This window comes from Zea mays, chromosome 3, assembly GCF_902167145.1.
Source record: "Zea mays cultivar B73 chromosome 3, Zm-B73-REFERENCE-NAM-5.0, whole genome shotgun sequence".
NCBI lineage: Eukaryota > Viridiplantae > Streptophyta > Magnoliopsida > Poales > Poaceae > Zea > Zea mays.
The window spans coordinates 235727174-235738906 of NC_050098.1; positions in this window are offsets into that span (position 1 = coordinate 235727174).

Genomic DNA, 11733 nt, shown 5'->3' on the forward strand with positions numbered 1-11733 from the left:
TTACACAAGAGGGAGAGAGAGAATCGATCCGAGTGATGTATACAATTGTTGGCTGCACTTGTGTTTTTGTTTGAGGCGCCTAGGGGTCCCTTTTATAGCCCCAAATGGCCTAGGAGCCGTTAGAGCTTCATTTGGAAGCTCCCAGCCTTCCCTGGTTGCGGGTGCACCGGACTGTCCGGTGGCGCACCGGACAGTGAACAGTAACAGATCTGATTGACAGTTTCCTTCTCTGGAACAGCTAGCCGTTGGTGCACCGGACAGGTTACTATTCACTGTCCTGTGCACCGGACAGGTCACTATTCACTGTCGTGTGCACCGGACACAGCTACTATTCACTGTCCTGTGCACCGGACGCTGTGACTATTCACTGTCCTGTGCACCGGACACAGTTACTATTCACTGTCCTGTGCACCGGACAACTACTATTCACTGTCCTGTGCACCAGCCAACAACACACTAAGTGCTTTTTCCTCCGTTCTTTCTCCGTTTGACTTCAACTTTTGGGAGGATTTTCCTGAGACTTAAACAAACACATTTAGAGTATAATCCAATTGATTTAGTCCTAGAAACTTACATCTTTCTTGTTCTTCTCCTAGCTTTTCTGTTTCTCCTCCAGCAGAGCTCAGAATGGTACTTTCTCTACAGAAAGAGTTAGAGAGCAAACCAAAGCACCAAACTTGTAGTAAGAGGTGTATGCAAAATGGTTGAACACTCAAACCTTACATACTTAACCTTTTTCATCGTTTTACCCAATTTGGCTTGTTTGAGGTCGATGTTGGACTCTAAACCATCAAGTCAACTTGACTTGATCTAGATTGACATATCTGAGCCCCAACCCCCGTTCACTTCTCGAGCTTGATCTTGAGCCTTATGACTTACACCACATAATTGTAGATGTTACCTCATTGGTTGTAAGTCATGTCCTTATGTAGTGATCCTTGATGCACCATAACTCTTCTTAACTCGATCAACCTTGACTTTGCAAGTCTTCTTCTTCACCCCTGGCTTTGGGTTCCTGGTCTCCTTGACCTTCTCCCATGCACTCGGTACCTCGAACCTCTTCTTGCCTCTATCCTTGGCTTGATCGATTGTCTCTGAGTTACGCACACCGAGTCTCACTTAAGCAATGTCCATCTTACTTGTGATGTCCATTATCTATAGATAATCCAGTCTTTGGACCATCACACTTGTTCACTTGTGTTGAACCCTGTTAGCTTTGCATTAAGCACCTGTTCAACACTTAGCACACTTGTTAGTCCTTTAATTGGGTTGTCATCCAAACCACCAAAACCCAGAAGAGAGCTTTCAATCTCCCCCTTTTTGGTGATTGATGGCAACACAATTAAAGCTTACACAACAATAAGATTTAAAGCACAAATTTTGAATTCTAAGTTTATAGAATGCTCCCCCTAAATATGTGCTTACATTAAAATCTTAACTTTGGCCTTAAATGCCAACATGCACATACTTAGGCTAATTCGAAGCATTGCTACACCTTAGCACCTGTGGGATGCATTGTGTGAAGAATCAAATCGTGATGCGTATAACACACAAATGCACAGAATCAGAGTTAAACACCAATTAAATAAATATACCATAGGAATATCAACCTACCACTATTCACCATTAAGATACCGATTTTAAAGCGCGAGAACCACATGAATATCTATCACAGGATAAACACAGTAGATACCAATTGATTCATATCAACGGAAGCACTAATTTTGCATTATCACCATATAATACAACAAGAAGCATATGATAAGTATTATCAACAAACTAACACATTTTTCTTTAAGATCAAATGAACTCAAGGAAACCCCTTTGAGTCATTTAGCACACAAAAAATTAATCTTCACCCTTAAGATAAGCTTTCCTCTCAGGTCGAGGTAAGCTTTAATGCACAAATTCTCCCCCTTTGACATCAAACACTGATAGTCGCCTAGAGGGGGGGGTGAATAGGGCGAAACTGAAATTTACAAATATAAACACAACTACAAGCCGGGGTTAGCGTTAGTAATAATAAATGAGTCCGCAAGAGAGGGCGCAAAACAAATCCCAAGCGAATAAGCAAATGAGACACGGAGATTTGTTTTACCGAGGTTCGGTTCTTGCAAACCTACTCCCCGTTGAGGAGGCCACAAAGGCCGGGTCTCTTTCAACCCTTCCCTCTCTCAAACGGTCCCTCGGACCGAGTGAGCTTCTCTTCTCAAATCAAAGCCGGGAACAAAACTTCCCCGCAAGGGCCACCACACAATTGGTGCCTCTTGCCTTGATTACAATGGAGTTGTGATCTCAAGAACAAGTGAGAAAGAAAAGAAGCAATCCAAGCGCAAGAGCTCAAATGAACACGGCAAATCACTCTCTCTAGTCACTAGGGTTTTGTGTGGAATTGGAGAGGATTTGATCTCTTTGAATGTGTCTAGAATTGAATGCCTAGAGCTCTTGTAGTAGTTGAGAAGTGGAAAACTTGGATAGCAATGAATGTGGGGTGGTTGGGGTATTTATAGCCCCAACCACCAAATGTGGCCGTTGCTGGGAGCTCTCTGTTCGATGGCGCACCGGACAGTCCGGTGCACACCGGACAGTCCGGTGCCCCTGCCACGTCATCACTGCCGTTGGATTCTAGCCGTTGGAGCTTCTGACTTGTGGGCCCGCCTGGGTGTCCGGTGCACACCGGACATGCACTGTTTGATGTCCGGTGCATCGGTATGGGCGGCCCTGACGTCTGCGCGCGCTGCGCGCGCATTTAATGCTGTGCAGGGAGCCGTTGGCGCCGCAGAGAGCCGTTGCTCCGCTGGCACACCGGACAGTCCGGTGCACACCGGACAGTCCGGTGAATTATAGCGGAGCGGCTGCCGCGCGAACCCGAGGCTGGCGAGTTCCGGAGGCCGCGGTTCGTTGGCGCACCGGACATGTCCGGTGCACACCGGACAGTCCGGTGAATTATAGCGCGCCGGCTTCCGAGAAATCCCGAGGGTGAAGAGTTTGAGTCTGAGTTCCCTGGTGCACCGGACAGGTACTGTTCACTGTCCGGTGGCACACCGGACAGTCCGGTGCGCCAGACCAGGGGTGCCCTCGGTTGCCCCTTTGCTCCTTTATTGAATCCAACATTTGATCTTTTTATTGGCTAGATGTGAACCTTTTGCACCTGTATAACTTATACACTAGAGCAAACTAGTCAGTCCAATATTTGTGTTGGGCAATTCAACCACCAAAATTAATTAGGAACTAGGTGTAAGCCTAATTCCCTTTCAATCTCCCCCTTTTTGGTGATTGATGCCAACACAAACCAAAGCAAATATAGAAGTGCATAATTGAACTAGTTTGCATAATATAAGTGAAAAGGTTACTTGGAATTGAGCCAATATAACTACTTACAAGATATGCAAGGAATGTTTCTTTCTTATATAACATTTTGGACCACGTTTGCACCACATGTTTTGTTTTTGCAAATTCTTTTTGTAAATCCATTTCAAAGATCTTTTGCAAATAGTCAAAGGTACATGAATAAGAGTTTGCAAAGCATTTTCAAGATTTGAAATTGTCTCCCCCTATTTCAAATGCTTTTCCTTTGACTAAACAAAACTCCCCCTAAAAGAGATCCACCTCTTAGTGTTCAAGAGGGTTTTGATATACCATTTTTGAAATACTACTTTCTCCCCCTTTTGAACACAATAGGATACCAAATGATAAAGACTTTTAGAAAGCACTAAGTTTTTGAATTTGGTGGTGGTGGTGCGGTCCTTTTGCTTTGGGCTCATTTCTCCCCCTTTTTGGCATGAATCGCCAAAAACGGAATCATTAGAGCCCTCGAAGTAAGTTCCTCCCCTTTGGTCATAAGTAAATGAGTTAAGATTATACCAAAGACGAGGTCCGGTTCTTTTGCGTTTGAGCTTTTACTCTCTCTCCCCCAAGGATGAAGTCCTTTTCCTTGATGCTCATTTCTCCCCCAAAGAAGAGAGAGTTGCTCGGAGTGGTGGCGAAGCATGAGTTACGGAGTGGAAGCCTTTGTCTTCGCCGAAGACTCCAATTCCCTTTCAATATGCCTATGACTTGGTTTGAAATAAACTTGAAAACACATTAGTCATAGCATATAAAAGAGATATGATCAAAGGTATTCAAAAGAGCTATGTGTGCAAGCTTAGCAAAAGAAATTTCTAGAATCAAGAATATTGAGCTCATGCCTAAGTCTGGTAAAAGATTGTTCATCAAGTGGCTTGGTAAAGATATCGGCTAATTGATCTTTAGTATTAATGTAAGAAATCTCGATATCCCCCTTTTGTTGGTGATCCCTAAGAAAATGATACCGAATGGCTATGTGCTTAGTGCGGCTATGCTCGACGGGATTGTTGGCCATTTTGATTGCACTCTCATTATCACATAGCAAAGGGACTTTGGTTAATTTGTAACCGTAGTCCCGCAGGGTTTGCCTCATCCAAAGCAATTGCGCGCAACAATGTCCTGCGGCAATGTACTCGGCTTCGGCGGTGGAAAGAGCGACCGAATTTTGCTTCTTTGAAGCCCAAGACACCAAGGATCTTCCCAAGAACTGGCAAGTCCCTGATGTGCTCTTCCTATTAATTTTGCACCCCGCCCAATCGGCATCCGAATAACCAATCAAATCAAATGTGGATCCCCGAGGGTACCAAAGCCCAAACTTAGGGGTATAAGCCAAATATCTCAAGATTCGTTTTACGGCCGTAAGGTGGGATTCCTTAGGGTCGGATTGGAATCTTGCACACATGCAGACGGAAAGCATAATGTCCGGTCGAGATGCACATAAATAAAGCAATGAACCAATCATCGACCGGTATACCTTTTGATCCACGGACTTACCTCCCGTGTCGAGGTCGAGATGCCCATTAGTTCCCATGGGTGTCTTGATGGGTTTGGCATCCTTCATCCCAAACTTAGCAAGAATGTCTTGAGTATACTTCGTTTGGCTGATGAAGGTGCCCTCTTGGAGTTGCTTGACTTGAAATCCTAGGAAATATTTCAACTCCCCCATCATCGACATCTCGAATTTTTGTGTCATGATCCTACTAAATTCTTCACATGTAGATTTGTTAGTAGACCCAAATATGATATCGTCAACATAAATTTGGCATACAAACAAATCATTGTCAAGAGTCTTAGTGAATAACGTAGGATCGGCCTTGCCGACTTTGAAGCCATTTGCAATAAGGAAATCTCTAAGGCATTCATACCATGCTCTTGGGGCTTGCTTGAGCCCATAAAGCGCCTTAGAGAGCCTATAAACATGGTTAGGATACTCACTGTCTTCAAAGCCGGGAGGTTGCTCAACATAGACCTCTTCCTTGATTGGTCCATTGAGGAAGGCACTCTTCACGTCCATTTGATAAAGCTTGAAGCCATGGTAAGTAGCATAGGCTAATAATATGCGAATTGACTCAAGCCTAGCTACGGGTGCATAGGTTTCACCGAAATCCAAACCTTCGACTTGTGAATACCCCTTGGCCACGAGTCGAGCTTTGTTCCTTGTCACCACACCATGCTCATCTTGCTTGTTGCGGAAGACCCACTTGGTTCCTACAACATTTTGATTAGGACGTGGAACTAAATGCCATACCTCATTCCTTGTGAAATTGTTGAGCTCCTCTTGCATCGCCATCACCCAATCCGAATCTTGAAGTGCTTCCTCTACCCTGTGTGGCTCAATAGAGGAAACAAACGAGTAATGTTCACAAAAATGTGCAACCCGAGATCGAGTAGTTACCCCCTTATGAATGTCGCCGAGGATGGTGTCGACGGGGTGATCTCGTTGTATTGCTTGGTGGACTCTTGGGTGTGGCGGTCTTGGTTCTTCCTCATCCTCCTTTTCTTGATCATTTGCATCTCCCCCTTGATCATTGCTATCATCTTGAGGTGGCTCGTCTTCTTGATTTTGCTCTTCATCATTTTGAGCCTCATCCTCATTTTGAGTTGGTGGAGATGCTTGCATGGAGGAGGATGGTTGATCTTGTGTACTTGGAGGCTCTTCGGATTCCTTAGGACACACATCCCCGATGGACATGTTCCTTAGCGCGATGCATGGAGCCTGTTCTTCACCTATCTCATCAAGATCAACTTGCTCTACTTGAGAGCCGTTAGTTTCATCAAACACAACGTCACAAGAGACTTCAACTAGTCCAGTGGACTTGTTAAAGACCCTGTATGCCCTTGTGTTTGAGTCATAACCAAGTAAAAAGCCTTCTACAGTTTTAGGAGCAAATTTAGATTTTCTACCTCTTTTAATAAGAATGAAGCATTTGCTACCAAAAACTCTAAAATATGAAATGTTGGGCTTTTACCGGTTAGGAGTTCATATGATGTCTTCTTGAGGATTCGGTGAAGATATAACCGGTTGATGGCGTAGCAGGCGGTGTTGACCGCTTCGGCCCAAAACCGGTCCGGTGTCTTGTACTCATCAAGCATGGTTCTTGCCATGTCCAATAGAGTTCGATTCTTCCTCTCCACTACACCATTTTGTTGTGGAGTGTAGGGAGAAGAGAACTCATGCTTGATGCCCTCCTCCTCAAGGAAGCCCTCAATTTGAGAGTTCTTGAACTCCGTCCCGTTGTCGCTTCTAATTTTCTTGATCCTCAAGCCGAACTCATTTTGAGCCCGTCTCAAGAATCCCTTTAAGGTCTCTTGGGTTTGAGATTTTTCCTGCAAAAAGAATACCCAAGTGAAGCGAGAATAATCATCCACTATTACAAGACAATACTTACTCCCGCCGATGCTTATGTAAGCGATCGGGCCGAATAGATCCATGTGGAGTAGCTCAAGCGGCCTGTCGGTCGTCATGATGTTCTTGTGTGGATGATGGACTCCAACTTGCTTCCCTGCCTGGCATGCGCTACAAATCCTGTCTTTCTCAAAATGAACATTTGTTAATCCTAAAATGTGCTCTCCCTTTAGAAGCTTATGAAGATTCTTCATCCCAACATGGGCTAGTCGACGATGCCAGAGCCAACCCATGTTAGTCTTAGCAATTAAGCAAGTGTCGAGTTCAGCTCTATTAAAATCCACTAAGTATAGCTGACCCTCTAACACACCCTTAAATGCTATTGAATCATCACTTCTTCTAAAGACAGTGACACCTGTATCAGTGAATAGACAGTTGTAGCCCATTTGACATAATTGAGAAACGGAAAGCAAGTTGTAATCTAAGGAATCTACAAGAAAAACATTGGAAATGGAATGGTCAGGAGATATAGCAATTTTACCAAGACCTTTGACCAAACCTTGATTTCCATCCCCGAATGTGATAGCTCGTTGGGGATCTTGGTTTTTCTCATATGAGGAGAACATCCTTTTCTCCCCTGTCATGTGGTTTGTGCACCCGCTGTCGAGTATCCAACTTGAGCCCCCGGATGCATAAACCTACAAAACAATTTTAGTTCTTGACTTTAGGTACCCAAACGGTTTTGGGTCCTTTGGCATTAGAAACAAGAACTTTGGGTACCCAAACACAAGTCTTGGAGCCCTTGTGTTTGCCCCCAACAAATTTGGCAACTACCTTGCCGGATTTGCTAGTAAGCACATAAGATGCATCAAAAGTTTTAAATGAAATGCTATGTTCATTTGATGCATTAGGAATTTTCTTCTTAGGCAACTTGGCACGGGTTGGTTGCCTAGAACTAGATGTCTCACCCTTATACATGAAAGCATGATTGGGGCCAGAGTGAGACTTCCTAGAGTGAATTCTCCTAATTTTGCTCTCAGGATAGCCGGCAGGGTACAAAATGTAACCCTCGTTATCCTGAGGCATGGGAGCCTTGCCCTTAACAAAGTTAGATAAGTTCTTTGGAGGAGCATTAAGTTTGACATTGTCTCCCCTTTGGAAGCCAATGCCATCCTTAATGCCAGGGCGTCTCCCATTATAAAGCATGCTACGAGCAAATTTAAATTTCTCATTTTCTAGATTGTGCTCGGCAATTTTAGCATCTAATTTTGCTATATGATCATTTTGTTGTTTAATTAAAGCCATATGATCAAGAATAGCATTAACATCAATATCTCTACATCTAGTGCAAATAGAAACATGCTCAAGATTAGATGTAGAGGGTTTGCAAGATTTAAGTTCTACAACCTTAGCATGCAACATTTCATTCTTAGTTCTAAGGTCGGAAATAGTAGCATTGCAAACATTAAAATCTTTAGCCTTAGCAATTAAATTTTCATTCTCTAATCTAAGGCTAGCAAGAGATGCATTCAATTCATCAATCTTAGCAAGCAAGTCAATGTTATCATCTCTAAGATTGGGAATTGAAACATTACAAACATGTGAATCAACCTTAGCATTTAAAATAGCATTTTCATTTCTAAGGTTGTTAATCATCTCACGGCAAGTGCTTAGCTCACTAGACAATTTTTCACATTTTTCTACTTCTAGAGCATAAGCCTTTTTAACCTTAACATGTTTCTTGTTTTCTTTAATTAGACAATCCTCTTGGGAGTCCAAAAGGTCATCCTTTTCATGAATAGCACTAACTAATTCATTTAACTTTTCTTTTTGAGCTATGTTAAGGTTGGCAAAAAGGGAACGCAAATTATCCTCCTCATCACTAGCATTATCATCACTAGAAGATTCATATTTAGTGGAGGAGTTGGATTTAACCTTCTTCTTTTTGCCGTCCTTTGCCATGAGGCACTTGTGGCCGACGTTGGGGAAGAGGAGTCCCTTGGTGACGGCGATGTTGGCGGCGTCCTCGTCGGAGGAGGAGTCGCTTGAGCTTTCGTCGGAATCCCATTCCCGACAAACATGGGCATCGCCACCCTTCTTCTTGTAGTACCTTTTCTTCTCCTTTCTTCTCCCCTTCTTGTCGTCGCCTCGGTCACTGTCACTAGATATAGGACATTTAGCAATAAAATGACCGGGCTTACCACACTTGTAGCAAACCTTCTTGGAGCGGGACTTGTAGTCCTTCCCCCTCCTTTGCTTGAGGATTTGGCGGAAGCTCTTGATGACGAGCGCCATTTCCTCATTGTCGAGCTTGGAGGCGTCGATTGGTTGTCGACTTGGTGTAGCCTCCTCCTTCTTCTCCTCCGTTGCCTTGAATGCAACGGGTTGGGCTTCGGATGAGTCGCCAAGCTCGTTGATTTTCCTCGAGCCTTCTATCATGCACTCAAAACTTACAAAATGCCCGATAACTTCCTCGGGGGTCATTTTAGTATATCTAGGATTACCACGAATCAATTGAACTTGAGTGGGATTAAGAAAAATGAGAGATCTTAAAATAACATTTACCACTTCGTGGTCATCCCACTTCTTGCTCCCGAGGTTGCGCACTTGGTTCACCAAAGTCTTGAGCCGGTTGTACATGTGTTGTGGCTCCTCCCCTTTTTGAAGCCGGAACCGACCGAGCTCCCCCTCGATCGTTTCCCGCTTGGTGATTTTGGTGAGCTCATCTCCCTCGTGCGCAGTTTTGAGCACATCCCAAATCTCCTTTGCATTTTTCAACCCTTGCACTTTGTTGTATTCTTCCTTGCTTAGAGAGGCAAGGAGTATGGTTGTGGCTTGAGAGTTGAAGTGCTCGATTTGGGCCACCTCATCCTCATCATAGTTTTCATCCCCTACGGATGGTACCTGCGCACCAAACTCAACAACATCCCATATGCTTTTGTGGAGCGAGATTAGATGAAATCGCATTAAATCGCTCCACCTAGCGTAATCTTCACCATCAAAAGTTGGTGGTTTGCCTAGTGGGACGGAAAGTAAAGGTGTATGTTTGGAAATGCGAGGGTAGCGTAGAGGGATCTTACTATACTTCTTGCGCTCTTGGCGCTTAGAAGTGACGGAGGGCGCATCGGAGTCGGAGGTCGATGTTGATGAAGTGTCGGTCTCGTAGTAGACCACCTTCCTCATCCTCTTGTGCTTGTCGCCTTTCCGATGCGGCTTGTGGGAAGAAGATTTTTCCTTCTTCTCTTTGTGGTGAGAAGAAGATTTCTTCTCCTTCCCTTTGTTGGAGGAGCTCTTCTTCTTCTCCCTCCTTTTGGTGCGGGACTCTTCCGATGAAGTGCTCCCATAGCTTGTAGTGGGCTTTTCGCCGGTCTCCATCTCCTTCTTGGCGTGATCTCCCGACATCACTTCGAGCGGTTAGGCTCTAATGAAGCACCGGGCTCTGATACCAATTGATAGTCGCCTAGAGGGGGGGGTGAATAGGGCGAAACTGAAATTTACAAATATAAACACAACTACAAGCCGGGGTTAGCGTTAGTAATAATAAATGAGTCCGCAAGAGAGGGCGCAAAACAAATCCCAAGCGAATAAGCAAATGAGACACGGAGATTTGTTTTACCGAGGTTCGGTTCTTGCAAACCTACTCCCCGTTGAGGAGGCCACAAAGGCCGGGTCTCTTTCAACCCTTCCCTCTCTCAAACGGTCCCTCGGACCGAGTGAGCTTCTCTTCTCAAATCAAAGCCGGGAACAAAACTTCCCCGCAAGGGCCACCACACAATTGGTGCCTCTTGCCTTGATTACAATGGAGTTGTGATCTCAAGAACAAGTGAGAAAGAAAAGAAGCAATCCAAGCGCAAGAGCTCAAATGAACACGGCAAATCACTCTCTCTAGTCACTAGGGTTTTGTGTGGAATTGGAGAGGATTTGATCTCTTTGAATGTGTCTAGAATTGAATGCCTAGAGCTCTTGTAGTAGTTGAGAAGTGGAAAACTTGGATAGCAATGAATATGGGGTGGTTGGGGTATTTATAGCCCCAACCACCAAATGTGGCCGTTGCTGGGAGCTCTCTGTTCGATGGCGCACCGGACAGTCCGGTGCACACCGGACAGTCCGGTGCCCCTGCCACGTCATCACTGCCGTTGGATTCTAGCCGTTGGAGCTTCTGACTTGTGGGCCCGCCTGGGTGTCCGGTGCACACCGGACATGCACTGTTTGATGTCCGGTGCATCGGTATGGGCGGCCCTGACGTCTGCGCGCGCTGCGCGCGCATTTAATGCTGTGCAGGGAGCCGTTGGCGCCGCAGAGAGCCGTTGCTCCGCTGGCACACCGGACAGTCCGGTGCACACCGGACAGTCCGGTGAATTATAGCGGAGCGGCTGCCGCGCGAACCCGAGGCTGGCGAGTTCCGGAGGCCGCGGTTCGTTGGCGCACCGGACAGTCCGGTGAATTATAGCGCGCCGGCTTCCGAGAAATCCCGAGGGTGAAGAGTTTGAGTCTGAGTTCCCTGGTGCAAACTAGTCAGTCCAATATTTGTGTTGGGCAATTCAACCACCAAAATTAATTAGGAACTAGGTGTAAGCCTAATTCCCTTTCAAACACCAAAACCATATTCAAGCAAGAACATAGGATGATGTTAAGGGACAATAGGGTATTAAGCAGGGAAAATGCAACACACTAATATTACTCCCCCTTACACATTAAACATATGCAACACAAGCATTGGAGAAAAATTAAGGTACAAATATGCAAAAAGGTCAATACCTCCTTTTGTACCTTTACCATGTTATGGTGTACTTTCCATCTAAGTAGGCAGAGTTCCTTTTGTCATCAATTCAAGATTTCCATCTTGAAAGTTTTATCTCTAGGGAGCTCCTTTACACTTATGTCTGATCCTTTATCCTGACCTTTTCTTGTTGCTAAGATACAAAACTTAGAACAAGTTATAGTATTGTGGCACAAGATGAAGCTTCTATTCTAGTGATTACCAAAAGATACCAATTGAAGCACACTACCAAGGCTACCAATTGAAAAATCATCACTGTCAT